This window comes from Papio anubis, chromosome 14, assembly GCF_008728515.1.
Source record: "Papio anubis isolate 15944 chromosome 14, Panubis1.0, whole genome shotgun sequence".
In the NCBI taxonomy this organism is placed as follows: Eukaryota; Metazoa; Chordata; class Mammalia; order Primates; family Cercopithecidae; genus Papio; species Papio anubis.
The window spans coordinates 19,766,658-19,785,292 of record NC_044989.1 but is presented as its reverse complement, the minus strand read 5'-3'; the positions used below and the strand labels follow the sequence as shown (position 1 = coordinate 19,785,292).

Sequence of the window (18,635 nt, the reverse complement as noted above, 5' to 3'; positions counted from 1 at the left end):
TTCCCATGCGCATGTGTAACAGATGGCAGCAGCCTGGGCAAGCCAGCCACCACAAGATGGACTCATAGGACACCCGAATTCCTCAACATTTTTTTTTCTATGATGTTCCTTTGAGGAGATCTTTTACTTGGTTTGCTACTTCCTAACCCTGTGACCATGTGCAAGTTACATAACCACTCTGAGCCTCAGATTCTTTGGTATAATACGGGGGATAATAATACCTCCACTTTGGGGCGGTTGTGATGACTCATTGAATGAAATGCAAAAATCTATGTGAAATTGCCCAGCACACTACCCAGAAGTCAGTAGACATGCCTCACAAATGCTATTTCCTTTCACTGACCTCTTCTTTAATTTGAAGTTTTGTTAAGTGAATTTCTGTTAAGCAAGCGATCTCTGCTCTCAAATTACAGTAACTGCTACTTTCCGGGGCAAGAGGTTATATTAGCAAGACTTCCTCTTGTAACAGTTAGGGAATGGACAGCTAGGGGAGATGGGGGACAGGGTCCTTTGAGCTGTTGGGGTGAGACTCCATCCTGAAACAAAGAAGCAACAATGAGAAAACCCAGGCCTTTGTCTTCCTTCTTTTGTGGGGACCAAAATCATATGCGTCTATGTGTGTGAGAGGCCATCACGTGACCACACCAGCACTTTAAAGTCGGTGCCTCTGAACACTGGTCTCAAAACAAAATAATTGCATACAGACATTCCTTTTGATCACATTCTAATACCGATTTACAACTCTGCTTCCTTGTAACCCCAAAGAAAGCCCTAATCATGGAGCACATACCAAAGCTTCGAATTTTGAGTGTGTAGGAGTGGGTGTCTGTAAGTATGTATTTGTATAGGGGGCAGTGAGTGGTGGTTTACTAATGTCTAGTTCCCCTGCCCCAAATTAAGCTCTCACTGTGGCTAGTGGGATATTTTCATCTGAATGGCTCAGTTGAGCACTGGAGGCAGAAGACAATTTTTTTGTGTGGTTTGCTCCAGCCCAGGCAGTTTTTCCATTCTGTTCTTTTATTATGATCATGATTACTTCATTACCTACCCTGATGGGGTTTCTTTGGGTCCCAGTCTGTTTTTAATAAGAAGCAGACTAAAAACAAAGTTTTGGTTGTGTTTGAAATCTTCAGCTTTTTTTCTGAAATAATAGGTTAAAGAATTTTATTTGTCTTCTGAGGTTCTGAGGTTGGCTCAGAAATTCTCTGACCCAAGCCTTTGGGGAACAGGGAAATGGCACTTAGAATACAACAATCAAATGCAGATTCCTGGGCTCTGCCCCAATCTGCTGTACCTGAAACTCCAAGGTGAAGCTCAGAAACCAATGTTTTTAGCAGTAATATCAGTTGATTCCTGCAAATAAGAATAAAAGTTTAAGGTTTGAGAACAGAGTGTAGAAAGAAAAATCCATCAATCAATATATTTCTTTTTAATTACAATATAATTCAAATGCCATCAAATTCACCACTTAAGTGCACAGTCAGTGGTTTTTAGTATAGTCACAAGGTTGTGCAACCACCATTACTATCCAATTCCAGAACATTTCTGTCCCCCCCAAAAGAAAACCTGTGTCTGTTAACAGTTAGTCCTGGCCAGGAGCCGTGGCTCATGCCTGTAATCCCAACACTTTGGGAGGCTGAGGTGGGTGGATCACTTGAGGTCAGGAGTTCGAGACCAGTCTGACCAACATGGTGAAACCCTGTCTCTACTAAAAATACAAAAAAATTAGCCAGGCATGGTGGCGCACACCTGCAATCCCAGCTACTCAGGGGACTGAGGCAGGAGAATTGCTTGAACCTGGGAGGTGGAGGTTGCAGTGATCCAAGATCACGCCACTGTGCTCCAGCCGGTGCGACAGAGCAAGACTCTGTCTCAAAACAAAACAAAACAAAACAAAACCAGTCAGTCTTAATTTCCTCCTTCGTCTAGCCCTTGGCAACCACTAATCTACTTTTTGTCTCTATGGATTTGACTATTCTGTACTTTGCATATAAATAATAGCATACAATTTACGGTCTTTTGTTCCTGGCTTCTTTCACTTAGAATAATGTTTTTACGGTTATTCATATTGTAGCAGGTATCAGTACTTCATCTCCTTTTCATGGCTGAATACTATTTCATTGTAAGGACATACCACTTTCGTTTATCCATTCATCAGTTGATTATCAATCAATACTGAGTACCATTTGTATGCAAGACAGTCTGCAGGCCTGCCCAGGGGATGGACAAGAGTCAGAAAGGACAGTTCTCCAATAGTACAGGAAATTAAGAAAAGGGGATGTAGAACACGGCACCTGGCACAAAGCAGAATGAGTGAGTGAATGAATGAATGAAAGCCCACACGCAGGAAAAGAAACTTAACTTGTAGAGGCAGCATGTGCTGGTGCCCAGTGTGGGGTGGACGGCACTGCCCAAGTTCAGGACCAGCAGTGACAGTCACTCACTCAGGTGTGGGAGGCTTTACTGTAAGTTGGGTCTGGGCCCTGGGGTCTCCAGAGATGAATCAGACATGACCATGCCATGGAGCTCATAGACTATGAAGGAGGCAAAATATGGCGTGGATCGTTGATGACATACAATAATGGGGGAGGGAGGGGGCAGTAGTGGGTAGACAGGAAGACCCCTTCTGGCTCAGAGGTCAGGAAAGATGTAGGAGGAGGCAGCATTGGAGCTGGGCTTAGCAGCTTGGGTAGGACTTAAAGAATGAACGAAAGACTACACACACAGGAAAAGAAGTTAAATGGCAGATAGACAATGGGAACAAGTTACCAAAAACCAGGGGCAGAAATGAGTGAGATGGGCTCAGGGACAGAGTTCCAGGACACCTGTTTTACTGAAGTCAGTTGTTCTCCATCCTGGCTGCACATCAGAGTCACCTGGGTGCTTAAAAAATACCAAAGGCTGGGTCCTGCCCCTAGAGATTCTGCTTTATTTGACCTGTTTTGGGGGTGAGTCTAAGTAGTGAAATTTATTAAAAGCTCCCCAGGCGATTCTAATGAGCAACCAGAGTTCAAAACCACTGACTCACAGGATTCAAGAGAGACAGTTGGCCATTAGCCTGGAGCGTGAGGTTGGGAGTGGACTGGACGCAGGCAGACCACATCATTTATTCTCCAAACTGGGATACATTTTTACACGAAGCAGGGTGCTATGAATCATTATGCCAAGATAGCAGGTATAAACTAGATCGTCCCAGACAAAGTGGGGTGTATGTCCACCCTAACCATGGAAGAACTTGAATGCAGGCTATGGGATTTTGACTTCACCTCATCACAGATGGGAGCTACTGAAGGTTCGGAGCAGACCACTGACACCTAATAAAATGTGAGGCGGGAAGGCAGAGGAATGTGGGGAGGGTTGGGCTAGGGAAATGAGGAGACAGAAAAAGTGTGTGCATGAGAAGTACTCCCCCAAGCGCACTCCAAATAAACTTTCAATTTAAATAAAAATCATGTGCTTGCTGGGCAGTGACTGCTTCAAGACAAGTCATTGCCTTCTCCTCCTCCTACGTGAAAATTGACATGGGGTGTTTGGGCTTCCCCTAGCACCCTGGACACCTCTCTGGGAGATCCCCTAAGGGCTGTTCGCATGGACAGTTTCCTCTGCTCATTTGTGAACTGTGAAAACTCCAGGCAGCCTCTCTGGAGAGGCCCAAGGGAAGGACTCCTCCATGTCCTCTGGTGCCCTTGCCCTTGGACTTGGCTGCCCCAGCTCTACAATGTCCAGGCCACTCCCCCGCACTTCTGCCTCTTGGAGAGACCCTGTGTCCTCTTGCTCCTCCTCTAGCTTCCGGATCACTGGGAGGTGCTGCGGTTGTGGCTTTTTCCCTCCATTTGTCAGGCTCACAGAGCTTGTCAGGTGAGATATACACTTGTCCCACCCAGCCCGAGGCCAGAAAACTGGGTGTGTTTGGCTGTGAGCCCAGTGAGAGTGGGCCATCTCCGAGCATGGGTGCTCCTCTTCCCAGAGCCTGGCACCCGCAGACAGTGTTGGCCAGGCCTGCCCACTGTGTTGACTGGCATTTGGACTGGCACCTTCAATATCCGCTGACCCCCCGGTGCAGAAAGCACGGCCTCAGGACTGGAGCAGGGGGAGGGAAGATGCAGACCATCCGTCCTCCCACCCCCCACACCAGGCTGTGCTCCCTATCAGAATCCAGCAAAGCACAGAGGAGCGCCCTAATGCCAAACACAGGTCCACAGCTGGGGTGGGATGGCGGGAAAGGAGAGAAGCTGGAGAGGAGAATGAACACCTCCAACACTCAACGGCCCCTTCCTTTTCCTTTTCTTTCCATCTGGGAAAATATATTTAATTCTCTCAAATGATCTCACAACATCAACACATAAGCACAGACCAAACCACCCACCCCTTGCATTCCCGGTGTTGGTGGTCCAGGAGGGAACTGACTTCAGAGACTGTTCCAGCCCAGCTCCTGCCATGCCCCTGAGTTGACAGGGAGAGGTCTCCCTAACGCAGGCAGCAGAGGACAGAATGTGGCAATCTCTGGCCTGAACCCAGTAAGCAGTGCTCAGTCCTGCCACCCCTAGGCTGCATGGCCTCAGGGCTGGGGACTGGGGACGGGGAGTCTCAGTTCCTCCTAGCAAGAGAGGAATGCCCGCTGCAAGGAGGAAGTGCTTTGTGATAAATCTTCAGTGCTAGAGGCTGGGCTCTTCCAAGAAGTGAGTAATGTCAATGTTGTCATCTGGCGAATGGGTGTATGGCAAGTTTCCTGGCTCAGAACTTTTCTTTCTTTTTGATAAAAGTTGCCATCAGCTCCTTCTTTATCCAGCTGGTTAAGAACAGACCTTCTTTGTTCAGGAAACTGTCCTTTGAGTGGTCCCTCTTGGCTATTCACACGTTAGGCTAGTGGGGCAAGGGGGAACTGGTTCCTGGATGACCTGAGGAGTGCAGGACCCTCTGGTCCCTGCGTGGAAGAGCAGGGAGATAATTTGCTTGGGGCCAAGGAACATCTGGGAAGAAGGGGATGAAGACAAAGACTTTTTCCATGTTAAAGTTGGAATTTTCCTGGTGAGGTTTGAGATGAAGTGCCTCAGCAACAGAATCCCCACAACCCTCAAGGGAATGGCACCAGGAAGAAAGAGGGGTCAGAACTGGTGACCAGGCTCAACCCCAGGGCCTCCATATTCCTGGGGCATGGAGTGTGGCTGAGGACAGAAGCCCTCCTGGGCTCAGCTCTGCCGGGGCTGTGCGCTATTTGGGAGCCTCGCTAACCTTGGAAGTGTGAGCTTAGAAGTGTGTCCAAGGTTGGCACACCTCTGTGGACCACATAAGGGTCAGGACCAGTGAGGCAGGATCTCATCAGACTTTGCAAGACCATTTTCTTTAGAGACACATGGTGCTGTGCAAGGAACAATGGAAATCAGGACCTCCTGGTTCTCCAGTTCCTCTCTGATTGCCATTTGCAATCAGAATTACCCGTAGGACCGAGTTTGCCCCCAATTTCCTTGGGGGAGTGTGTGAGGAATTAGGAGTAAGAAGGGGTAAAGAGGAGTGGCTTCCTGTTAATATGGGCCTATGGGAGCTCAAGCAATTATTGACTAAATAAGAGGGATTACATTTGCACCCCAAACTGGGGAAATGTGTTTGCTTAGGAAAAAGCCCAGAAAATTATACAATGAAAAGTTATTAGTCATCGCCTCCAGTTGGTAAGATATCAAGGGATGCCCTCCTTTTTCCTTTCTGTATATCTGTATTTTCTGTTTTCTCCCCACAGAGATTATGGAGTGATTTGAGTTACTAAAAACACTTTACAGTAGCTCAAAAAACTTTTATTATGTAGAGGCCCCAAGAAAAGGCACATTATGTCGGCTGTCATTTATTCCAAGAGGTAGCGAAGAGTATATCACGTTTGGGAAAGATTTTTCTTAATCCAAGTGGTTCAAACAGAAAAGTTAGGTGCCTACCGATGTGTGTTCAATTGTCTGGAAAAAAAAATCAATTACATGGCAGTTTAACCTGCAGTGATGGGAGAGACCAAGCCACACATGGACTCATTCAAGGAGCTGGGAAGACAAGATTCAGGTGGGGCAAGTCGTGAACAGGATTTTCAAGTCTCTATGGGGTTGCCCTAGGGTAGAGGGAGCTGAGGGGCTTATCATGTGCAGAAGTTACAAGTGACCAAACCAAGCAGGCCATAAAAAGCAGGCATTTCCGGCAGCCTGGCAGGCACGTCCCTGAATGGAATGTCTTAGGAGAAGATGTAATGAAATGACCTCAAACTTCTATCAACAAAGATGTTTTGTCTGCTGGTTATTATGTCCTCATCAGCGTGATGGGAAAGTCTGTGAGGATGAGGAATAAGGAGAGAAATGGGGGGACAACTGAGTCAGCCAAGAGACCCGTAAAAGAGAAGATGGCCCACTTGGAAGGGTGGGTGTCCAGTTGGTGTAGACATGAAGAGACAGGGAGTGGGTGAGGGGGAGTGGGTGAGGAATAAGGAGTAAGAAGGGGTAAAGAGGAGTGACTTCCTGTTAATATGGGCCTATGGGAGCTTAAGCAATTATTGACTAAATAATTAATCAATAGGGAGGTCTGGCTGGTGTAGAAATGGGAAGGCAGGGGGAGGGTCCCCTCAGAAACAGGAGCTTCGGGAAAGGGAGTGTGACATTCAAGCACTAGCCCCTCTAATGCATACGTATGTGTGAATTAGTGCCACCTCACCCTAGAGGATGTGATGAGTGGAAAGTGAGCTGGATTTCATTCCTGCACTTGCTTCCTTGGCCATCTGCCCTTGTTCAGTAGACAATCCATACGCATGTACCTGGGGGCCCAGGGCAGCCACAGCACAGTAATAAATGTGTTGTCAGTCTGTAAATCACCTCAGCCAGCAGCTGGGGTACACGAGCTGGATGAGACCTCGGTGAGGAGGCCAGCACCGTGCATGGCATGGTAACAGTGCCCAGGGAAACAGGCTGAGGTCCAGGGCAGAGTTCTATGGCCAATGGTGGGTTGGAAGGCAAAGCAGGGAAACTGAGGCAGAATTCCTTTTGTATGGGCAGATGCAAATGGAGGGGGTGGGTGACTTTGAGGCTCTCCATGTTCCCGGAGCACATCTTGGGCCACAAGGCTCATTCCAAGCCCTTCTGGAATAAGCTGCCTGCAGAAATGCTGCCTGTTCTGGCCAGAAGGGGTCCATAACATGGGTAAGCAGAGCAGGCTGTGCAGCCTCAGCCAGCCCACTGCAGGCCAGGACCAGCAGGGCCGACCAGCTACAAGATCTGCTTACTGCTTTGGCTGTCCTTTATGGCAGAAGTGCTCAAATTTGATCGTGCATCAGAATCATCTGGAGGGCTTGAGGGATCCCAACACAAAGCGTGTGATTTGGTAGGTCTCAGGTGGGGCCTGAGGATTTGCATTTTGTATTTCTCCCAAGTTATCAGGTGATGCTTTAGAAACCGTGTTCCAGGGATGCCTTATTTCTGAAGCCCAAGGCTTCTATGAGAACCATGACCGCTTGTTCCCCCTGAATTTTCTTGTCAGTCCCAGGGCCTCAGGGGGTTCCCATTATCAGTGCCCCTCCAGGCTTCTCTGAGGTTGCAGCTCCATCTCATTTTCCTGGCAGGAATTGACACCTGTTTCTTCCCTTCTACTCTGGACTTTAAAGCAATGGATTTCTTAGAGAAAGAATTAGTCATGCCCCGATTTGGGTAGAGGGAGGGGCTGAGGGCCATCCCGGACCTCCTGTTGTCTCCAGTGTCTCAGCACCCACGGGGCAGCCCTGGACCCCAGGGAATCTCGAGATTGATTTCCAGGACCCTGCTGGGCAGGTGTGAGGGTTATAAGAGCTTAGTTACTGGCAGAGCAGCGATGATTTGCCCTAAGATCCTAACTGAGCCCTAAATCCTTGCATTAAAGTTCTAAATGAATCACAGCCTCGGAATTAGAACAGACTCCGGTGGGGCACCTCTCAGGTCTCAGTTTCCCCAGCTGTAAGTGAGGCTGCTCCAGGTGTTCCCTGAGACAGCTTTCAGCTCTAGCATTCTTGATTCCGAGGAGGACGATGGGTCAGAGGAAAGAGAGGGCTCATCAGGGTTTGCTGGGAAAGGGGTGGAGGCGAAGGTGATGTCAGCTGTGGTGAGCTGGGCCTAGAAAAGCAGTGTGAGTCACCGGGCATGATGAGGGGCAGGATGGAGAGCCAGGGAAAGGCTTTAGTGGGGAGTCATGTGGTCAAACCATCGACTAGGAGGCTGAGGCTGGCAGCTGGGGTTTGGAGCCCGAGAGGTTGCCCAATGTGCCATTCAGCCTCTGACCCACGGGGCAGGGGCCGGTGCATCATCCCGTGGCTCTGGCCTGGATCTGTTCAGGCTCTGGGCTCTGGAGAGCCATAGGCCCTTGTTGGGAGTGGCCACGCTAGAGGGATGGCTCCCAGGGCCCTGACCTAGCACCATGTGGGCATGGGACTTAGGCCTCTGTGTAACCCAGCCCTGCAGCAAATTCCCTACCTGCAAGCAACCTACCCACCCTGCCCCCTCAGGCTGACTTTGGTCCTGGGGCTGCCTTGCTCATGTCCCTGTACCTGTGCTTGTCTCTCAGCCCCTCAAAGACAGGGACTGGGACTTGCCTGCTCTTGTAGCGCCCTGCACAGCCCAGCTCAGCACCGTGCTGGCCTCCTTATGGGGACTGAGGGAACTATCCACCTCAATCCAAAAGCTGCTTTGGAAAGAGACAGGGTGGAACTGAGGTCTGACCGGCCCTTCCCACCCCCATGCCTGCTTCTCACTTCTCTGTCCTCTCTGCCTTTTGCCAAGACCCTTGGTGTCTCGTGCTGGTGGTCACCACGCTGAGATGGGCGGCCCAGACCGAGATTCATGATACAGGGGAGATGCACCAATGCCAGCAACCCCTTGCTGACCGCTCTTCCTGGAGGGCACCGGGCTCCGGGCTGACACACCTCAGTTATGGTCTGGCTCAGCCACAACTAGCTGTGTGTGCATGAAGTCCCTCTTCTTCTCCAGGGCCGGCTTCCTCATCTGTAAATTAGGAGCAATTATTCTTGAGCTACCGGGTCACCTGACACAGAGAAGAGGCTCCACCGATGTTTCTATTATCATTGTCATTAAAAAACATGGCAGTCAGAGAGGTTGGCACCTGGGTGCCTGCCATCCCTGGCGTCCTGAGAGCAGGCTCAGCGGGGCCCAGAGCCCTGGAGAGATACTGGTGGGTGGGTGGGTGGGTGTGCAGCCATCTTTGGGGGAACAGAGTGGGATACGGGGAGGGGGCCAGAGTCCAGGGGGACTCCCAGCATAGCCTGGGCTGTGGTTGGGGGAAGGCCATGCCCCCTCCGCAGGGGCTCTGATCAGGTGGGGGCGGGCTTGGAGGTTATTTGAGGGCACAGGAAATATCTGGAATCTATGGGAATGGGAACTCAGGTCAGAGGTCACCTCAAATTAAAATGGAAAAAGCCCTCTGTGTAAAGGGAATCAAAGGAGGTGAAGACGTTTGCTCTTCCGGAGTCTCCTGAACCCAGATGTTAGCGGTTAAAATTCCTGTGGGGCTAAACGGTGGACATGGGGAGCCGTCTTGGGGCCCAGCAGGGCAGGAGCCCAGGGAACAGTGTGCATTCTCATGTACCCTCCAGGACATTGCCCCAGGGGTTATGAGCAGAGCGGGGCCTGTCCCTGCAAAGCTGGGTGCTGCAGAGGGACGGGCACCCTGGGGTCTAGGGCCTCTCTCAGCCCTTCACTCTGGGCTGGCTGCCCCCTGGAATGAAACAGGATCTGGCGTCCCCACTCTAGTCTGAGCCAGGACAGCTCATTAGCTGGAGGGCCGTGCTCCTTCAGATTTATGGTCAGGAGACCCTCATCTGAGGGCCAAGGTCTTTTGATCTGAGCCCAGGGTTAGGGGCAGGGGATTCCTGGGTCTTAATTAGCCTCAGCTAGGCTGATGCTGACCAGGACTCTGTCCCAGGCCTCAGCCCGCAGCCCCAGCCCCCCAGGCTGATGCTTATTGGGGGTGGAGGGCTCTGGGAGGAAGACAAGCGTGTGTGGAGTTTGTTCCTACTCTGCAGGGCCTCATGGGCAAAAATACCAGGAGGGAATGAACAGCTCAAAAGGATCCTCCCCTCAGCCCCTCCCCAGCCTTGACCCATCCCCGACCCTGATTCTTCCCTTCGCCACTCTGACCTCACCCCAACCAAGTGTCACATCCTACCTGGGGTGGGGCTGGGGGCTGCCATGTACCTGGGCCTGTGCCAGGCACCTTGAGGACACAAGGCAAGTCTAGCAGAAAAGTCAGCTATATACACAACTAGAAAGAATAGATAAAATAATAGGCTGTGCTTTTGATGTCTTGGACTTCCTCAGGTCAGGGATGACCATTTGCATGAGGGATTTATTATGTCTTGTTCTTTTGTTTTTGGGCTTAAGGAGGAGTGAGCAAGTGTACTCAGGGGATACTTACTTAGAGACAGAAAGACATTAGGGAGAAGAAGGGGAAGGGAGGAGAGGAAGGGAAGAAGACACTGAGACAGAGGCAGAGGATGAGACAGGAAAAGAGATTGTCAATCCTGAATCCAGCTGTGTCTCAACCTAGCTGAGACGTCCTAGACTTCTCAGGAATGTGGCCCAGTAAATTCCCTTTGGGCTCAAGCTAGATTGAGCTGGGCCTCTCTCCTGATCAGTGTGAGTGAGCCACAGAGTGAATGGCTGCATTGGCGAATGTGTGCATTTATTTCAAAACACTGGGAGAGGATCCCACACTGGGCTTCCAAGGGAGAGGGCAGAGGGAAGGGGAGAAAATGGGACAAGCCTTCTGCCCTCAGAAGCTGACCTTAAGTTAAGGAGCCAGCACTCCAACATGAAAGCCACCGGGAGATGCTGTCATTCCGGAGGCAAAGGAGGGAGGGGGACAGAGAGGGCAGCAGCAGAGAGCAGAAGGACCAGGCCCAGAGGAATGCGAGAAAGCTTTGTCTTGGTAGCCTGCAGAAGGCTCTGGAAGCAAGCAGAGGACAGAAACTCTACTGCATAAGAGCCTGGTGACTCAAGAGGGGCAGGGCGCCTTCCCCGTCCTGGGCCAGGAGAGAGAAAATATCATCTCATTAAAGGATAGCTTTTTATTATGTATGAAAGATGAGTGTGAGCTTTTTTTCAGGTAGAGCCAGGGCGAATGAGGATATCAGATAAGGGACCAAGGTCAGGTAATTCAGGCAGCATACAAATGCACGAAGACTTGAGTGCACTATCTGTAGTCTATTTAAAGCCAGTTCTTCTATGATGCCCTGGTACTGTATTTCTTCAAATCCTCCCTCATTTTCTCTGGTCACTCAGTTTATTTCTTTTAAGGACTGAGCATTTCTTAAGAGTTTCCTAGGGAGATGACTCTTCCCTCATGTATATGGCCAGGCAATGTGGGTCACTTCCCAGATCATAGTTTCCAAACTGGAAGGTCTTTACCCTGCCAGCTTCATTATGGTGTAGTCTGCATACTGTAGAATTTGCTTATTTTAAGCATACAGTTTGATAAGCTCTGCCAAATGGAAATAGCCACCTACCTACCATCAAATGAGACATTGATTTTTTTAATCCCCCCATAAAATTCCCTCATTCCCCATTGCAATCAATCCCTGCTCCCACATCCCACCTCAGGCAAGCCCTGACCTGCTTTCTGGCTGCAGCGCGGCCCTCCCTGGAGTTCAGATGCACGGAGCGGTGGAGTCTGCAGCCTTTTGAGTTAGTCAGTTTTCATTTGGCTGCTGAACTTCAGCGCAGTGCTTTGTGGGTCATCCATGTCGTTCATTGTATTACTATTTCATTCTTCTTTATTGCTGGGGTCATACCATCATACGGGTGCCCTCCAGTTTGTCCATCCACCAGTGATTCATGTTTTTGGAGAGAATGAATAAGGCAGGAGGAGGGCGGCAGGTGTCTGTCCCACACCTAGGGGACCTGTTTACTCTCACCCTGCCCAGAAGGGGTTGGGAGGGAGGAAGTCCAGAGCCTGACCCCATACACAGGACGGCGATACCTACAAGGCCCAGCACTATGGGAACTGGAGGCTTAGGGGTCAGAAGGGACATCCTGGCCAGCTTTAATAATAAGAGCTGCCATGTGTCGTAAGAGCCTACTACGTGTCCCCATCTCCAGCCCTCACTAAAATCACACAAGGGAGAAGCTTGAGAACACACCTTCAAGAAGACCAGGGCACTTGCTCAATGTCACAAAGTTATTAGGTGGCCAGTTAGGAGTCAGGCCCTGGCTTATTGGTCTCCAAAGCCCCCGCTTCCCCCGCCTTCTTCCTGCAGGAGGTGGGAGTATCTTGGAAGTTCCGAAGGTCAAAGGCAACCAGAGCAGCCCAGTTGGGCAGTCCAGTGAAGCCCTGCGAGGGAGGTGGAGCCCTTCCCAGAGCACCCAGGTAACCCTGACAGACACTCGCTGCCTCCAGGGCCTAAGGAGGAGGGCGGGAAGCTCTCCCATATCCTCGAGCGAGGAAAGCCCTCGCGTGTCTAGTGCGGGCTCCCACTGGGTGAGGGGCAGCTGGAGGAACTGAGGCACTCACTTGGGGGAGGGCTAGGGAGGGAAGACGCCCAGGCAGCGCAGCCCTGGGAGTGTCAGGAGCAGGCCTGGGGGGCCCTGGAGAGCCGCAGCCGGAGGCACTGCACCCATGAACCCTAGTCTTCACTCAAGCGGCCCAGAGTAGCCCCTGACGTTCTCTGCCTGTTTTTTATTCCTTCCATGCTGCTGCATAAAAGGCAGAGGGATGAGGATGGGAGCTGAGAATCCAGAAGCGGGAGTGAAGTCCCAGCTCTGTCACTGGCTGACTCAGCGACTGCTCCCTTCATTTTGGGTCTCAGTTTCCCCATCTGTAAAATGAAGCGGTTTTAGCGATGAGACAGACTCGAAGGGTCCTGCCTGATCTGAGTCTAGATCTTTGTGGAGTAAACAGTGACTCAAGGGGGCTGTGAGCAGGAGGCCCTTGAGGTGGGTGCAGGGTGCTGTCTCCTCTCTAGGCACCCTGGGCCTCTCCGCAGAGCCTCTCTCTGGAGAAGGGGCTTTTCCTGTTGCGCCTCTGAGAGCACCCCCTTTGTACTCTTGCTGAGGCTCCTTCAGGCTGCGGTGAAGGCCTGGCCCTCCAAAAGTGTGTGGGAAAGGGATGGGAGAGCAGAGGCAGCAGAGCCATGTTGTGCCCAGAGCAGGAGCTGCTCCATCGAAACCAGGTCAGCCTCTTGCTGTTACTGACTATTACCCTAGCGAAACTGGGAGAGCACACACCTGGGGCCATTTGCTCAGCGTCCACAGTTTTACGATCAGAGCAGCCTGAGACGAGGAAAGAATGAGTTCATCCATCCCCACTGCCCCCGCCTTGCTGCAGGGCCAGTTTCACGGGGCACATGCCAGGCCCTGCGGCCTCTGCAGCCTGGCCCAAGGCACCATGTCCATGGAATGCAGGGAAGGAGTGTCTCCTCAGCCCCCAGCCTGCCCGCCTCAGCCTGCAGGGTGTAGTTAATGGGAAGAGGCTGCCAGCACCTCTGTCCTGGCCCAGGTGGGCTGGGGAGGCCTGGGGAAGTTGAGGAAGATAGGAGAACAGGAGCTGATTCTCTCCTCTCCTGCTTCCGCCCAGGACCTGTCTCTGCACTGGGACCGGGAAGATGCTTCATTTCACAGGTGAGACTTAGAGCTAGAAGCGACCATAAGGCAGTTCCTGCCTCTCCTTGTTTTCTGGAGGTTCCTTTGAGAGTCCTTGAACATTTCTGCTTCCTGGAAGGTTGCATCTCCTTCTTCCTCCCCTCTACCAAGTTTCTTTCTCTGGGTCTGATGCATCAAAGCCCCAGCCCGGTGAGATGGTGATGCCCCAGGTTCAGGCAGACTTCAGGGGAGGCAGAGCCTGCCTCCTAAAAGCCGTGTGTACATCTGGCTCTGCAATGCCCTTCAGCTGTCATTGAGAGCTGCCCCCTGCTGGAACCGGCCGCAGCTGCTCCCGTGACTGGGAGCCCAACTTCTCTGTGGCATAGAAAAAGCCTTTCTCAGGCCAGGCACAGTGGCTTATGTCTGGAATCCCAGCACTTGGGGAGGCTGAGGTGGAAGAAACACTTGAGGTCAGGCGTTCGAAACCAACCTGGCCAACGTGGTGAAACCCTGTCTGTACCAAAAAATACAAAACTTAGCCAGTCGTGGTGGCCTGCACCTGTAGTCCCACCTACTTGGGGGGCTGAAGCGTGAGAATCACTTGAACCTGGGAGGTGGAGGTTGCCGTGAGCTGAGATCAAGTGACCCTGTCTCAAAACAAAACAAAACAAATCAAAAACAAAGAGAAAAGGCCTTTCTTCTGAACTTCCCCAGAGCCTCCATCAGCTGCTCCAGATGTCACTGTCCTCCACCTGTGGTCCCTTGGTTAGGACTTGGGTGAAGTTTTCTGGGCCCTAAGGACTCAGGTAGTGAGGAAAAGTACAGCAGGTGAAATGGGCTATGCAGATCCAAGGCTCACCTGGTCCTGGTTCCTGGTGATGAGGAGTGGATGATTTAATGAGGGGTGAGCAGGGGCCCAGCCCCATCCACTGCACCCTAACCCAGCCGGACCCTGGGGTCCTTGCGCAGCCTGGCACCCTTCAGTCCTGCTTTTCTGGCAGCTGCCTCAGGCTTGAGAATGAACTCTACCCAGTGGCTTCCACTTGATCCTCCCCACAGCGAATATCTGGCCTCCCTGCATCTTTTGCACGTAATTCCCAAACTGGAGCATTTTCCACATTGTGAGTCTATCCCAGTCAAGGTAGAAGCCAGAACTCACTTCCCAGCCTCCTCAGGGGGCAGTCATTACGACCAGGCTCTGCTGTTCAAATGTCCCTGCGTGAGACTTGTAGGGGGTCCTCTATAGAGAGTGGGGTGGTGGAGGCCTCTGGCCCTTCAGGGCAACGGTGGCAGAGTTCTGGGGTCACACTGGAGCAGGGCTTTCTGGGGCGGGGGGTGGCCTCTGCTGTGCACCTTAGGTATTCTTCTTAGCTCTGTGGCATCCAAGTCTGACTCTTTGGCCTCCTGCAGATTCCATGAGCTTCAAAATGGCTTTTAATAACTTGCTTTTCTGTGAAAACTAGCTGGAGTGCATTGTGTTGTTTGCAGTTTACCTCCCCTCTCCTCCCCCCAGAGGCCCTACCACTCTTAGAAAAACTCGCCATGCAGAGGGGATGGGAAAAGCAATCCTAGCAAAGAGTAGCAGTTCTTAACCCTTCAAGCCACCTGGGCACTTATAAACGCGCCCACACCCAGCATCCGGCTTGCTCTGGGCATACCCCACATCTGAGTTGTTAGGGTGGCTTTAAATCCTGCGATGTTATGGGATTACACTTTTCTGAAATATTTGCATGAATTGGCTTGGGTCCCTATCACACATGAGGGGAAGATTCTCAGATGTTTTCCCTTCCCATATCTTCAGGGGGTCTAGAGGACAGTGAGTTTTATTCAGGTCTCTTCTCTCTTCATTGCTGTGCTTCTGCGTGTTCTCTTCTTGCTTTCTGTACTGTGTCGCCCTCCACCAGACACTCCTGAGGTCCTTTATTCCCTTAAGGACACCAATGCAAGGCTAAGTGTTGAAATCTGGGAGCCAGAAAGTGGGGTGAATGATACCACAAAACAGCACAGCAGACCATCTCTTTTTTCTTTTAAGATTTTATTGTAGAATACATCACACACATTAAAGTGCATGAAACATAAATGTACACTTTAGCAAATCGTTATAAAGTGAAGACCTATATAACAGTCACCCAACTCAAGAAATAGGCTATTGCCAGCGCGCCAGGAGCCTCCCATGTGCCCCGCTGTAAACAGTCTTTACAGTGACATATTTCATACATTCAGAACAGAGTATAAAACAGATGCAACTGAATGAATCATCCAAAAAGGAACACTGTGTGCCCATTAAATGTGGTATTACTAATATCTAAGAAGCCATTTTTTTTTTTTTTTTCAATGGAGTGTCACTCTGCCACCCGGGCTGGAGTGCAGTGTTTTGATCTCGGCTCACTGCAACTTCTGCCTCCTGGGTTCAAGCGATCCTCCCACCTTATCCTCCCGAGTAGCTAGGATTACAGGTGTGCACCACCACGTCTGGCTAATTTTTTTGTTAACAGTTTACAAAAGTCCTTTCTGGGGACATCACTGGACAAGACCATGAGTGACCCTAGGGAAACACAGGCTCCCTGTAGCTGAGGCATTAGGCAGGGCTGTGATGTGAGCCAGATCCCCCCATATCAGGATTTAGTCTTCCTTTTGAGTTGCCCAGACTTTTTAGAGAAGATTGTTCTAACTCCTTGAGAGGAAGGCTGCCTTGTGTTTTGGGTGTTTAGAGTCAGAGTCTGGGGTGGGGTCTCCATAGCATATGACCCAGAATCTTCCTGCCTTCTGGGCAGTAACCACCCTCAGTAATTTCCCAGTGGGGGCGGGGAGGGGACAGGAGGAGAGGAAAGAGGAGGGGAGGGGAGGGTTTCCAGGGATCTAACTGCTTCTTAAACAACTTTCAACCCATCTTATTTTAACTTCCTTCTTTACCCAGCTTAGAGAGGTTCCCTCTAGAGGCAGTTCCTGAGCCTTCTAAGCATCCTGCTTGTAAATGGTTTTGGTTCTAAACTCTCCCCGCTGCCAGCCCAGGAGCTGGCTTTCTCCATCTTCGTGGAGGAATGCTCGTCTGCCAGCTTCCCAAGTTTTGCTCCTGTTTTCTCCTCTTCTCTTCCCCTCATTTTTGTGGTTTTATGTCTTCCTTTTAAAACTCTCTATTGTTGTTCTAGTGAGATTTGGGGGAAAATGCAATTAGATGTGTGTTTAAGCTGCCACTTTAACTTGAAAACCTCAAATATTCCTCTTCTGAAAGTCCCCAGCCACTTCCTGAGAGTAGGAATTCCTCGCCAGCCCTCTCTTCTCAAATGCCAGCTTCCCTCTGTGTGGCTTGGATGCCTCAAACTCAACACCCTCATCAGCTTCATTTCTGTCTTCCTCGCAGAGGCCCCATAGCTCCGTGTGAGGCCTGCGCACAGGAGAGACAGAGACATGAACTGGGAGACTCCAGAGGAGGAGTCTGCCCTGGAAAGAGAGACGGTAGGGCCTGGGGCTGCTGCCTAACTGGGGAAGAGCTGAGCCCCAGGTGAGGGCTTCCGGGCCCAGGCTCCGATCTGGCCCAGGCAGACTCACAGACAATACCAATGTCCTGTGGTTTATGCCAGGATACAGAAGTACAGGATAGAGCAGGAGCCCAGAGGAGGTGTGCCTCACCCAGCTGGGTGTCTTCAGGGAAAGCAGGGAAAGGTAAAGTGTCCTGGACTAAACTGGGCCTTGAAGCATGAGAAGCTCTTGGCCAGGTGGAGGAAGTGAGGAAAGGGGTGTTTCAGGCAGGCAGGCACTCCGCTGGCCTGTGTATGGTACCTCTGCAAATTAGACAAAGGTATCTCCTCTGGGCAAATGTAGACAGTGACAGAGAGGCCTGTACGCACGAAAGCTTGGTGTGCTCTGTGGCAGGCAGGAGAACGACCCTCGAAGATGTCCAAGCCCTAATCGCTAGACCCTGAGAATCGGCTTGTGGATGTGATGAAGGACCTCGAGATGGAGCGCGTATCCTGGATTATCTAAGTAGGCCCTGGGTAATCACCAGGGCCCTTCTAAGAGGGAGGTGGAGAGAGAGGTCGGTTTGTCAGAGAGAGATGTGACGATGGGAGCAGACATCAGAAAGAGATCCAAAGATGCTACTCGGTGGCTTTGCAGATGCAGGGAGCGGGCATGAACCAAGGAATCGGGCGGCTTTTTGAAGCTGGGAAAGGCAAGGCAATGGATTCTTTCTCGGAACCTCCAGAAGGAATGCAGCCCTATTGGCACCTTGGCTTTCATCCTTTAAGACCCATGTCTGGACTCCTGACCTCCAGAACTGTAATATAATAAATCTGCGTTGTTTCGAACCCCTAAGTCTGTGGTAGTTTGCTGCAGCAACAACAGTAATTAATACCCAGGCCCTGGTGCTTTTAGGGAAGGGCTGTGGCCAATGTACCTGGGGCCTGGGGTGGGGGAGGTGGAGTGGGGACAGATGAGGCTGGACAGATAGGCAGGTGATACACAGGACCTTCCAAGTCACAGCAAGGAATTTGCCCTAGCCCAAGGTAGTCCAGGTGAGACAGAAGGAAGAGGGGAGCAGCATTTTGGGGGGATCCCTGCTGTGGAAGATGGTCTGGTGGGAAGTGGCTGGGGCACACTGACATTGGGGAGCTGCTGTAGGTGCAGCGGAAGGTGACATGGCCTGGACCCAGCTAGTGGCAATGCGGAAAGGCATAGCCTGCCTGAGAGCTGAAACACAGCAGAGGGCAAATTCCTCTTCTCCCCGGCCCTTGTTTTTTTTCTTCCTGCCTCACCCAGCTATGGTGCCAAAGGCTCCAAAGGGCCACCTGAGATAAGGTAATGACTTCAGAGGAAGCTGGGGAATGTTCCCAACGGCTCAACTGGGAAAGGACAATTGACTTCCTATGTGTGCACAGCTATGCATGCACACTCGCATGAACGACACACACACACACACACACACACACACACACACACGAGGGGTTCTAGCATGCCCGTGGCCTTTCTCCTCATTGGTCTTCTCCTTCGCAGGGCCATGGAGAGGCTGCTCACCCTTGGCAGTCCCAGGAGCCCGAGGTGTGGCCCCGGGGGTGT

The 18,635-nt window shown here is 51.3% G+C and overlaps 1 long non-coding RNA gene across 2 annotated transcripts in view; it reads left to right on the top strand.

Annotated features, from left to right (window-relative positions):
* The first annotated feature begins 10,215 nt into the window (after nucleotides 1-10,215).
* The window catches only part of LOC103876762, a 72,436-nt gene continuing 64,016 nt past the window's right edge, over nucleotides 10,216-18,635 (top strand). For both annotated transcript variants that reach the window (XR_004178193.1, XR_004178194.1), the window contains exons 1-2: nucleotides 10,216-12,369; nucleotides 13,576-13,619. This is a non-coding gene — a long non-coding RNA (uncharacterized LOC103876762). The remainder of the gene's footprint in view (nucleotides 12,370-13,575; nucleotides 13,620-18,635) is intronic.